This window comes from Magnolia sinica, chromosome 13 (genome assembly GCF_029962835.1).
Source record: "Magnolia sinica isolate HGM2019 chromosome 13, MsV1, whole genome shotgun sequence".
NCBI lineage: Eukaryota > Viridiplantae > Streptophyta > Magnoliopsida > Magnoliales > Magnoliaceae > Magnolia > Magnolia sinica.
In genome coordinates, this window is record NC_080585.1 from 28,057,501 (window position 1) to 28,070,688 (window position 13,188).

The window sequence follows — 13,188 nt, forward strand, 5'->3', positions numbered from 1 at the left end:
GAGAGAGAGAGAGGGGACGCAGATTAGCTACTGAACTAGGCAGTAGCAAGTCTCCTACTGAAGTAACGTCACCACGTTCTGTGGGCCCACCATGATGTATGTGTTGTATCCACACGGCCCATCCATTTGGAGAGATCATTTTAGAGAATGATACAAAGAACTAGTCAGATCCAAAGCTCAAGTGGACCCCACCATGGAAAACAATGAGGATGGAATGCCTACCATTAAAAGATTCTTTGAGCCATGGAAGTTTTCGATCAAGCTGATATTTGTATTTTTCCTGATTTCATGTCTATGTTAACGTATGAACAGGTTGGATCTCAAATAAACATCATGGTGGACAATAAGAAGATTTCAACTGTGGGCGTCACTGTCCCCACTTTTTTATGTGGTGGGGTTCACTTGAACTTTGGATCTATCTCGTCCCTAAAATAATCTCTCCAAATGAATGAATGGTATGAATACAACACATAAATCATGGTGGCGCCCACCTAATGTGGTGACGTAACTTCCTTAGCTAGACTCGCTGCTGTCCGGTTCAGTAGCTAATCTGCCTCCCCACGTAAAACCCCTCTTGCAAACCTCTTTGTTTGTTGTTATTAAGATCCACATGAGACATGACCCACAGCGTTCAAAACCTATCACATGATTTATACGGTACACCCACCGACATCTTTGAACACCATATACAGTTTTTCAATTCTGACAAGCACGAGCCATGGTCAGTAATCCAGACCAATGGCTGGTTTCCTATAACAAGATAGACCATGCCCCAAAAATCTCCCAGATATGAATATTAGATAAAACAAATCATGGAACTTTCTACGTGGATCAATTTATTATTTTTCTTCTTATTTGTATAGTTTTCAGCCATAGATCAAAGGGTTAAGATTGTCCCATCGATGTAATTTTTGATTTATACTCCATCCACCCTCGAACACAACAGACCAATAGTTTTGATCGCCTAAACATGGCCCGGCCCACTTGTTGGAAATGAAACCTGAATATACATATATCATGAAATCCTTTAACATAAAATTTCTCTCATTCCCTGTTGACAACCCTTGTTGTGGACCAACCTGTAATGTGTAAAAAAATGGACCATCAAATAAATAAATAAATAAATACATGTAGCATGTCCTCAATAATTCAAAATGGCCCCAATAATGTGAGTCCATCTGTCACCGCTAATATTTTAAAAAGACAAAGGCAACGGCAAGATCCAGGTGCGTCTAGTGTCACTTGTCACTGAATGATTTCTGCAATTTTGGGACAACTCTATCCACCGTTCCTTCATGCCATTCAATAAAGTTTCAATCCTTGGACGCCTGGGAGAAAACAAAGGAAGCATCGCATGGGAAACATAGCTGAGAACGGATTAGGTGTTTACTCCCCGTTGAGCCCACCTTGATATGCGTCTTTTTTGAAGATCATTTTAAGTTAACAATCTAAAAACTAAAGCAGATCCAAATCTCTAGTGACCACATTACAGGAAATATCGTTGTCATTGAATAGTAGGTCTGGCCCTAAAATCAAAGGCCGAGTTAAGTGATGCAGTGGGCCTGGCCCTAACACTTAGACCTGCCTAATAATCCGGTTGGGTCATGCTAATTTTGATGTATGCGTCTTTGAAAGAATGAATTGTAAGTCTTGTTCACCAACATATGTATAGATTTTTATATTTATTTTTTAAATATGGTCTATTATCATGCAAGATTCTCTACAACTGGGGCTGTGTTTTGATGATCCAAATCATTCATTTAGTGGACCGAGCACGGACGGAGAAAGTTACTGATAGATGATTAAGAGAAAAAGAATAGAGCAAGGACCGCGTTTAGAATCGTTCAACGCCGAGGGTTAGTATCTTCCGACATTGGATATTTTGGGGAAATCCCCATCTGTAGCGGAACCCATCATGTAAACTGCTTCCATGACTAAAAAATGGACCCCACGTGTCAGCAATCCCCTACTGAAAATGTTCTGCAGGTGTTAATTCAATGAGGACCTCATTTGAGGGGGACATGTCTAGAAATCCTAGAAGACAACATGTGTCAAAGATTCGGGCCATTGATAAGTAGGCGGTTGGAGTTGAAGTTAGATCAACCGGTCAGATTTTCTTTTATTTTTTCAATTAGGTAATTCATTACAGCACAAATGAACATTGATCTGGACCGTTGAAATGGTGATCCCTAGTGTGGATACAGCATGGCCAGAAAATCACAATGGTTGGACTATCCAAGCCAGCCAATCAATGACCTACGAAGGACAATTGCAATAAAAATGATCAGAGGTAAGAATTCAAAGGGCAAAATCAAGTGATGAAGCTTGAGAGGGAATGCCCACTCGTTAAAATCTCTGGTAGACCCAAGTTTAAGATGGGCCACACCACATGAAAGAATTGAGAGGGAATGCCCACTCCTTAAAATCTTACATACTGTTTCTGTGGCCCATAGTGGTATGCATGTACCATCCAATCCATTCATCAAACATGCTCCACCTCAACCAACGAACATCCTGAAATTTATGACATTTTAAAACTCATGCGCCAACCTGGCTTAGAAGTTTTTGGATCGGATAACTTGGACAGTCCAATCAGTCCATCTAAACTGTTCATTATGTGTAGAACACAATGCATGGTTTACCATGTGAAAATAAGAGACTGGTTGTATAATCAAATCCATATTTATTGGACTATTTTATATAACCATCTTCATTTCCAACTCGTGGGTATTATTGTTCTGGTTGTCTAATAGAAGTGATTCTTTAAAATCATAAGCAATCTATGATGGGATCTATCAAACAGATGAATCGCACCTATTTTTGTACAAATGATCATGACTGTTCATATTAGAGACTATACATAAGATGGTTACCATCATCAAATTGGCTTGATATTTGCAAGCTAGCCTATGAAATTTTTGTAAAACCTAATGTACAGTCTAGATCAATCTTGGAGTGTTCAAGTTGCCCAATGTAAATAGGAGAACTTAAGTTTACACATCTCTCCAAAAGCACTTGAGAACCTGTCTTTACCAAATTAGTGTAAGATTAGGTACAACTATCTCCAAATTTTAAATGAATAAACCCATCATTACGAGTTGAATTTAGGGTCAACGAAGATGGAATCATTTTTTTTTTACTTTTTTCTTTCTTTCTTTCTTTTTATTTATTTATTTATTTATTTATTTTTTTCAAATGAAGGGGCGCTACCCCAATATCATTGAACGAAGATGGAATCATTATAGAGGGTGAGAAGTACAGCTAATATTAGGGGTTCTTCCAAATGAATTGATACTGAATTCCTCACTCAATACCATTTCTTTTCCCTCTCCATACCCATACATTTCCTTAACTCAGTCATCGCTCGCTTGTGGGGGTACTACTGTTCTACGCATACCATACGTCGTCAACCTCTGTTTCCTCTTCGTGCGAGCTACCGGTGGTGGCGCCGATTCCTGCATTTAGGCAAGTAATCGGGTTGAATCCAAGCCATCTATTGTGTGGTAAAAGTCTCAACTGCTCCCTCCCAACCATTTATATTTTTATGACGAATTTAACCCCTTTAGATCTTAACTGTAAGGGCAAAAATATCCTTATATTTTTATGACGATTTTACCCTTCTCAATCCTAACTGTAAGGGCAAAAATATCCAAACTGGGGTGTAAATGGGCGGCCAGCTAGGTTTCCGGGCCTGTCCCGCATCGAGCAGGGCTTGAGTGGGAGGATGAGGCCCCGGCCAGTCTCCGGTTTGAATTTCAAACCCCTTTGTAAACTTTGGAGTCGCTCTAAACTAAGATCTTAGAGAAACCGAAAGGAGAGACCCTCAACTGAATATTTGAGCCCCAACTGAAACTGAAACCTCTAGAGTTGCAAAAATCGTCATAGAGCCGAGAGGTTGCATTGTACATAGAGCCAAACGCCTCTGGTTGGGAAGCACCAATCCCCATTCCACCCAAGAGGTACTGTTGTCAATGTTGGTTTTCGTAGGGTTATTTTGGTCATTTTATGTATCAAACTAAGTTTGGACAGGTAAGGTGTGGGCGCTGTTTGGCTAGTGGTCGGTGCCATGTGGTCACCATCATGATATATTTGTTTTATCCACGCCGTCAATACATTTTGAAATATAATTTTACGGCTTGATGCCAAAATTTAGGTAGATCTAAATCTCAGGTGGACCACACCATGTGAAAACAGTAGTGATTGAATTTCCACCATTAAAAACCTCCTAGGGCCCACTGTAATGTCTATTTGACATCTAACCTGTTGATTAGGTCATACAGACTTGGATGAAGGGAAAAAAAATATCAGCGCTTGATTCAAAACTTTTGTGGCCCCAAGAAGTTTTTAATGGTGGGCGTTCAATCAACACTGTGAGATCCATTTGAGATTTGAATCAACCTCATTTTTGGGATCATATCATAAAATGATCTAGAAGAATGGGTGGACGGCATGGATGAAACACATACATCATGGTGGGGCCCACAAACACCGACCAGTAGCCATTGGCTAGTGGCAGTGTCCCAGGTTCCCGGTAGCCAATCCGTTTCCGTAAGGGGTTAGGTACGACCTCCGCCTGTTCCGAGCTCGGAGCAGGCGGAGTCTCGGAGGGCCACTAAGGGGCACTATGATGTATGACTTTTATCGAAACCGTCCATACATTTTTTTTTCATATTATTTTAGAATATTATACCAAAAATAAAGAAGATTCTAATCTCAAATGGATCACACGGTGGGGATTAAATTCCTACTGTTGAAAATTTCTTAAGGACCACGGAAGTTTGTTTTTTCACTTAATCCATGTATATATAACCATATAAAGTGGTTGGATGGAAAATAAACGAAATAGTGGGCCCTAAGAGGGTTTCAACTGTAGGCGTTAGCACCGCTTCTTCCTATGGTTTGGTCCACTTGAGCCTTGGATTTATCTTATTTTAAGTAAAATACTCTAATATTATATGAAAAAACAATATGGACAGTGTGGATAAAAGTCATACATCATGGTGGCCCCTCAGTAGTCCTCGGAGACTTTGCCTGTCCGGATCTCCGACCTGGCGGGTCACCTAATCCGCGCCCGATCTCCGACCTTGTGGGTTACCTAATCTGCACCCGTATTTGCTCCGTAGATGGGATGCGGATTAGGTACTACCCCGCCCCATCTCCAGCTGGGAACGGGTAGGAGCTTTGAGTAGCCAACATGATGTATGGGTCTTATCTATACCATTCATTCATTTTTTCATATCAATTTAGGGTATAAGCCCAAAAATGAGGCAGATCCAACGCTCAACTGGACTACACAATTGGGATTAAAATCTTATCGTTGAAAACTTCTTGGGGGCCATAGAAGTTTTGGATGGAACTGATATTTATTTTTTCTCGTCATCCAAGTCTATTTAACTTTATGAATAGGTTGGATGGAAAATAAACATCACGGTAGGCCCAAGTTTCGACGGTGAGAATCATTATCACCGCTACTTCCTGTGGTGGGGTCCACTTGAGGCTTGGATCTGCCTCATATTTTTTCTTATATCCTAAAATGATACAAAAAAAATGAATGGACGGTGTAGATAACACCCATACATCACGGTAGCCACTCAAAGGTCCTGCCCGTTCCCAGCTGGAGACAATCCGCGTCCAGATGGGGCATCTGATCTGAAATTGGACCTGTTTGGGTGTCTCACAATTTAGAAAATCGAATCAATGGACCTAGATTGTCCATTAGGTCCAACACACATTTCATGGGCTGGAAGGTAAACATCATACCAATCTGGCAAGTCTTTAATATCTATGGTCATGATCATTTAAATAACAATAAGTCCAGCCAATAATATAATATGTCTAGTCCAAAGAGTCGCTTTTGTTAGGCAATCCTAGCCATCCAATCCATGACTTGAAAAGGGGATGGTTAGAAAAAGTAAGGCTAATTGAAGGATGAATTGGATCATCTGGGCCGTTTTGATTTGTTCATGATTGCCCACGAAATGTGTTTTGAACTTATAGCGGACGGTTAAAATCGATTTATTCAACTGTTGAGGTGATCCGATGCAACTAGGAGCACTGTAACTTGTAGTGCTCCTAGTTGCATTAGGACACATGGACAGTCCAATTCACTAATCCAGACCGTTCGTTATCTCCAAAACACATTTCATGGTCTACCATGCAAATGTCACACCAACTCTTACACAAAAAAGGTCCAAACAACAATTTAATTCTTCTATTTTTTGGGGCCATCATGGATTGCTTCGTTTTTAAATAATCCCTTTTGTTAGATGATCCTAGCTATCCCATCTATAGCTTGGGAGAAGATGGCTAAAGTAAATAAGCCTGTATAATCAGTGTGATTTTTGCATGGTAAAATATGTTCCAAACCTATCAGACGGCTCAAATCAATTGATTGGACTATCCAAGTGGACCAATGCAACTATGAGCAAGCATTTATCCACTATTATTATTATTATTATTATCAAATAAGCTGTACAAGTGCAACTTTTTAAAAACACCCACCTCCTCTGGACAGCCCTAGGTTCCCCTTGGATGATCCGTAAAATGCAACCTTTTAACTTGGGTCTAATTTGTGCTAATAGAAACCTCTAGAAAAAACAAAAATGAACTCTCCTTTGCTGTTTCTACACACTCCACCTCCTCTGGACAGCCCTAGGTTCCCCTTGGATGATCCGTCTACATTAATCTTCATCCAACCCTCCTCCGGCTTGGATCACTTGATCAAGGAAAGGGAGGGATTGTGGAAAGGCCCTAGACAAATCCCCATGGGCCGCGGAGTAAGCTGAAGAAGAACCCAGGTGTCCGTTGGATGAGAAAGGAATGGCCCAATGAGTTTGAGGCAATATTGGATACGGTAGATAGTTCTGACCGGATTGGCTTGAAGGCTTTCATAGCGACATCCATTACATTACTTTCAAATCTCTTAGAAAATAAGGCCACGAAGCATACCGGTCAGTGTTTTGAAGCAGTCCTCCAATGAGGCTTTTCTCCACCATAGAGAAGCATGACCCATAATCGACTGCTCCCCCAGCATAGGCAGATCCCACAGGTTGGAGAAGAAGCTCCAAACCTTTGCTGCCCACTCCCCATAGATGAATAGGTGGTCTAATGATTCCTCAGCGAGGCTAGAGTCAAAAGCACAGCAGCTGCACTTGGAAACCAGCTGAACGCCTTCTCTGGTCCATCTTAGCTATGAAAGTGTCTGCGACCCGCTCTACATCAGAATATCCTTGCCATGGAATCTTTAGTCCTACAATTGAATGTGCCTGACTTGTGCTTTTCTTTCTTGCCATTCATTTGCATGCCAACAATAGAAAAGTTAGATCACTTGATTCACTGACGACACATTTGGCATCATCGATCCTGATGGGGCCATCAAATCAAAGGTTTTGATAAACCATGTGCCCCACATATACAAACTTGGTGCACAGCAGGGAACCCGACTTGTGCTACTCATTAAATAAAAAATACTTCTTGGATGGTCAAATCCATCTTCATTGGGCCATCTTTTGTAGCCGTCTCATAGATAGGATTGTTATGATTTGTATATTAGTAGTGATTCTTTAGAATCATAAGCAATCCATGATGGGAGCCATCAAATAGATGGAATGAATTGTTGGTTAAACCTATTTTTGTACAAATGATCATGACTGTCCATATTAGAGGCCATTGATCACATGGTTATGATTGTTGTATTGCATTGGTGTGATATTTGCATGATACCTCATGAAATTTTTGTTGAACCTAATGGACAGTCTATATCAATCAATACTTAATGCAAATAGGAGACCTAAAGCTTACAGTACTCTGAGAACACTTGAGCGTCTCTCATATTAAATTAGTTGGTTTGGGTGGAGCTACCTCCTGATTTTAAATGAATAAACCTGCCATTACGGCTGAACTTTAGGGTCAAAGAAGATGGAATCATTCTGAGAGAAATATGAGACCATTAATATACCTGAGAAATACAGCTAATGTAAGGGGGTTCTTAATTCCAAATGAAATATTGACATTGAACTCCTTACTCAATAACATTTCTGAGAGCTCATTTCTACTTCTCTTCCCCCTCCACAGCCATAGATTTCATTAGCCCAGTCATCGACATTGTTTCCCGCTTGTGGGGGTCCCACCACTGTACGCATATGATACATGTTATCATCCTCTGTTTCCTCTTCATGCAAACTACTAGTGGAGGTGCTCACTCCCTGCACTAAGCGAAGGAATCGGGTTGAATCCAAAGCCATCTATTGTGCTGTAAAATCTCAACTATTTCCTGCCAACCATTATATTTTTCTGATGAATTTATCTTCTTTTAAGGTATGTTGTGAAGCCTAATGGCAATGGAAAAAATATCCAAAGCTGCTGGCATCATGTAATGTAGAAATAGAGATAAAAAATCATTGTAAGAAAAAGAAGAGCAGTTTATGGGCACTTTCTTCGACACCTACCCACTGGTTTCACCATATATATTGCATACATGTGCACATGTAAGTTAATCCAGTCTGTTGATTGAAACTGTCAGTCTCAGTGTGAATGAGTTGTCATTGATGGCCTAAACTTTAGGTAGCTTTTTCCTACTTGCATTCCATCCTTGCTTGTGGAATGGAATGTAGACCATAGCTTTGCTTGTGGCCACCATGTGGTGTATCTCTCATCAAACCCATCAATCCGGGGGATGAATAGAAGATACAAATATCAGCCTGATAAAAAAACTCAGGTAGGCCACACCTTATGAACTTAGTGGCTTTGGGAGAAATTTCTCATTATTCCAATTGATGTCATTTATGTAACTTTTTATAGGCTAATATTTGTATTTACAATTTAATTAAATAAGAATTCTAACCTGGAGGATGGAATGGACATTTACATGTGCAACATGGTGGACCTTAGAGAGTGCAGCCCCATCTCCTCTTCATGTAGCATATATGCAGTACTCGTGCCGGCTCCCCACATTAAGGGAAGGGTAATCTAAGCTGTCCATTTTGTCAAAAATTCTTAACCGTTCCTTACCAACCATCTACAGATTTATGATAAATTTACCGTCTTAGTGAATTCTGTGAAGCCTAATGGCACAGGCAAAAATATCCAAAGCTGCCATCATCCAAGATGTTAGAGATTGTCTCACATATTGATATAATAATCATTTTAGAGAATGAAGAGCTGTTTCTGGTGCACGTTCTCCCAAGATGCGGATTGGGTACTCCCCTGTCACCACCAACATTCCTGGTGACTTGATGTAAGCACGATTTGATTGAGCCTCCTGATGCAAGGTTGCCCAATCAAATCCCATAACATAAAGTCACCGGAATGTCGGCATTGGCAGGGGCAGTACCAATCCGTTCCTGCAGCAGACTTGTATTGCAGTAGTGTAGCAAACAATGCCCACATGGGTACTGACCGCTACTGGAAAAGCTCTGTGGCCCCACCATGATGTATGCATTTTATCAACTCTATCCTTCCATTTTTTTCAGCCCATTTAAAGGCATCAGCCCAAAAATGAGGCAAATCAAAATCTTTGATGGACCACACCACAAGAAACAGTGGTGATTGAATGCCCACCATTAAAAACTTCATCAGGGCCCACTATAATGTTTATTTGCCATCCAACCTATTAATTAGGTCACACAGACCTAGATAGATTTAATAAAATACACATCAGCTTCATCCAAAACTATCGTAGCCCCAAGTAAAATTTTAATGGTGAGGGTTCAATCACCGCTGCGGGGTGGTCCACTGAGATTTAGATCCCTTTTTCGGGGGGCACGGCTTCAGTGAATCCCCGACTGTGGGGCCCACTATGATGTGTGCGCCTTACATCCACACTGTCCATTCATTTTGACACATTTTAGTGCATGATCCCTAAAATATGAAGTACATTCAAATCTTAGGTGAGCCACACCACAGGAAACAACAGTGATCAAGTACCCACCGGTAAAAACTTCTTAGGGCCACCATAGCCACCATAATACTTATTTACCATCCAATTCTATTGATAAGGTCACAAACTGGATGAAGGGATCACATAAATATCAGCTTGATCCAAAACTTTTGTGGCCCACAAAAAGTTTTTAATGATCAATCACCGCTGTGTGTCCACCTGAGCTGTCAAAACAGATGATAGTGTGTATGTAGGGTACATACATCATGGTATGCCACCACAAGGCTCCACCGACTGTAGTGGATCTAGGGTTCCACCGAAGCTGCACCCATTTTTTTGGATTATGTCTAAAATGAGTGGACAGTGTGAATAAAACACACATTATGTCTAGAACACTCTTCAATGGCTACCACATATTATAAGTGAGTCTTCTTAATTGAGCTTTTTTTAAAATTATTATTATTATTATTTTTTTATAGCTGTTGGGACTCATGGATAGGATTGTTATGATTGTCAAACACAAGTGATTCTTTAGAATCAAAAGCAATCTGTGATGGGAGCAATGAGCAATCATAGAGATAGATGGCATTGTTGGTTAAGACTTATTGTTGTCTGATATTTCCATGCTACCCTATTTTTTTGTTGAACGTAATGGACAGTCAAGATCAACCGAATGAACGGTAAGCAACCAGGAGAACTAACCCTTAACAGTTGTGTGAGAGATCTTGAGCATCGAACTCTCTTTGAGTGCGGATAGTCTTTCGTTGAAGGCCTAAGAAATTCCAGTGTTATGGCTTCTCATTGGTCCCCCATAATTTGTATGTTAAATCTACACTTTCCATCAAAATTATCAGATAATTTTAGAGCACAATCCCCAAAATGAGGTACATCCAAAGCTCAACTGGATCACACCACGTAAAGCAATGGGGATTGAACAAACTACTGTTGAAACTTTCCTAGGGCCAACCGTCAGGCTCATTGTCCATCTGACTTGTTCATGAGATTACACTTAGCATAAATATTAGCTTGATCAAAGCCTTCTCTGACCCCAATAAATTTTCAATGGTCGCATCAATTAATCCTACTGTCAAAAAAAATTAGATGGACAGTGTGAATCTAATAAATACATTATCTTGGGCCCATGTGAAATTACTTGCTGTGCTGTGCAAGGGAGCGGATTAGATGAGACCCAGCCTCACCCAAGAGGGTGCAGCCCTTACCGTGGAGCCCACCCGCTGTGTCTACTCTTTATCCACTCTATGCATCCGATTTTTACATATCATTTTAGAGCATTATATAAAAAATTAAGAAGATCCAATTATCAAGCGGACCATACTTTAGGAAACAGAGGTGATTGAGCACGATATTATTAAAACTTCTTAGGGCTCACTTTAATGTCTCTGACAGTATTTACTTTCAATCCAATCTGTTGATAAGTTCACATAAGCCTGGATGTAGAATCCCTGCCCCACCTTTTTCTGCACAATATAGTCCAGAAAAACAAAAAAATAAATAAAAATAAAAATAAAAATAATGTAGTGTCCTGAAGAGGTTAAATAAAAAAATTTTAAAAAAAAGCCTGGATGTGGTGAAAAAATAAATATCAGCTTGATCCAGAAGTCTTGTGACCCATTAATGGTCAACCACAACTTTTCTTATGGTATGGTCCATCTGATAATTGGATCCCCTTCATTTTTTGGATAATGCCTTAAAATGATATGTAAAAATGGATAGATGAGATGGATACAGAATATACATGTCAAGGTGGGTACCATGACAAGGGCCGCACCGTCTTGCACGGGCCGGGTCTCACCAAATCGGCTCCCATGGTGCAGCACGTTCCATGTGGAGAGAAGAAAACAGGAAGTGTACTTCCTTGGGCCCATCATACGTATGTATTAGTATGGAATAGGACAAAAAAGAGACAAATCCAAGGCTCAAGTGGGCCACACTACAGAAACAGTGGGATTTGCACATATAGTATTCAGAGTTTCTTGGGGCACACAAGGTTCTCATCAAGCTAATATTTGTGTTTTCCTGTTATTCAGGTCTGTGTAACCTTATGAAGAGGTTAGACGGCAGATACACCTTACAGTGGACTCTAAGAAGGTTTCAACCGTAGTCATTCAATCCCTGCTATTTTCTGTGATGAGGTCCACTTGAGATTCAGATGTACCTCATTTTTAGGCTCATGCTCTCAGAATAATCTGTAAAAATTGATGGACAGTGTTGATCTAAAACAAAAATCATTGTGGGGGTGCAGAGAAGTTCCATACCTTAAAAGTCATATTCTGTAGCACCTAATCTATTTGGGAGAGAGAAATCTCCATATCATGTTAGCTGGAGTCATCGGCGTTGATGTGGACTAATGAGAACTGACGGTACTGAATTTCTTGTGCCTTCAACATAAACGATCCGTTGGTAAACACCGTCCATCCATTGCTGATCACACCAGCTCACAAAACATGTAGATTTCTCTCCCCTGATTGGTTGCATACGACAAAACACAACTTTTAATTGTATGGAACTTACGTGCCATTTGACCATATGATCATTTTAGAGTATGAGCTGAAAAACAAAACACATCCCAAGTTCAAATGGACTACACCACGTAAACCAGTGCGGAGTAAACAAGCTACCGTTGAAACCTTCTTACGAGGTTTATTTGTCATCTAAACTGTTCATAATGTCACATAGACCTGGACAAAGGGACAACATAAATATCAGGTTGATGAGATCCTTCTGTGGCCTTAAGAATTTTTCAGAAGTAGGCCTAAATTACTATTGTTTCCTGTGGTGTGGTTTACTTCAACCTTGAATCCGCCTTTTTTTCTGGGGCTCATATAATTTCTTCCAAATGAATCGACATTGAACTCCTCAATTGCATTTCTGAGAGCTCATTTCAGCCCATTTTCTTTTTCCCTCCACAGCCATGGAGTGCATCAGCCAAATCATCAACATCGTATCTGGATGGTGGGATCCGATCGCTCTGCCCTTCATTGACCTTGAAGAAAACTTCAGCTCCCTAAAGGAAGACATGGAAGAATTGAAGTGCATGAGGAATGACGTGAAGACAAGGGTGGATGTCGCCGAGTGGGAGCTGCTCAAATGCAAGGATGAGGTTCAATTTTGGCTTAGAAAGATAGAAGAAGCCGAAGGAGAAGTGAATGCAATGGAAGAAACTTTTGAGCAAATGACAAGGTGTCTTTGGAATTGCCATCCAAATTGTTGTTTGGCCTACAAGCTTGTCAAGTGGGTGGAGAAAAGCTGAAAGATGTAGCTGTGCTGAAGAGGAAAGGTGATTCCTACAA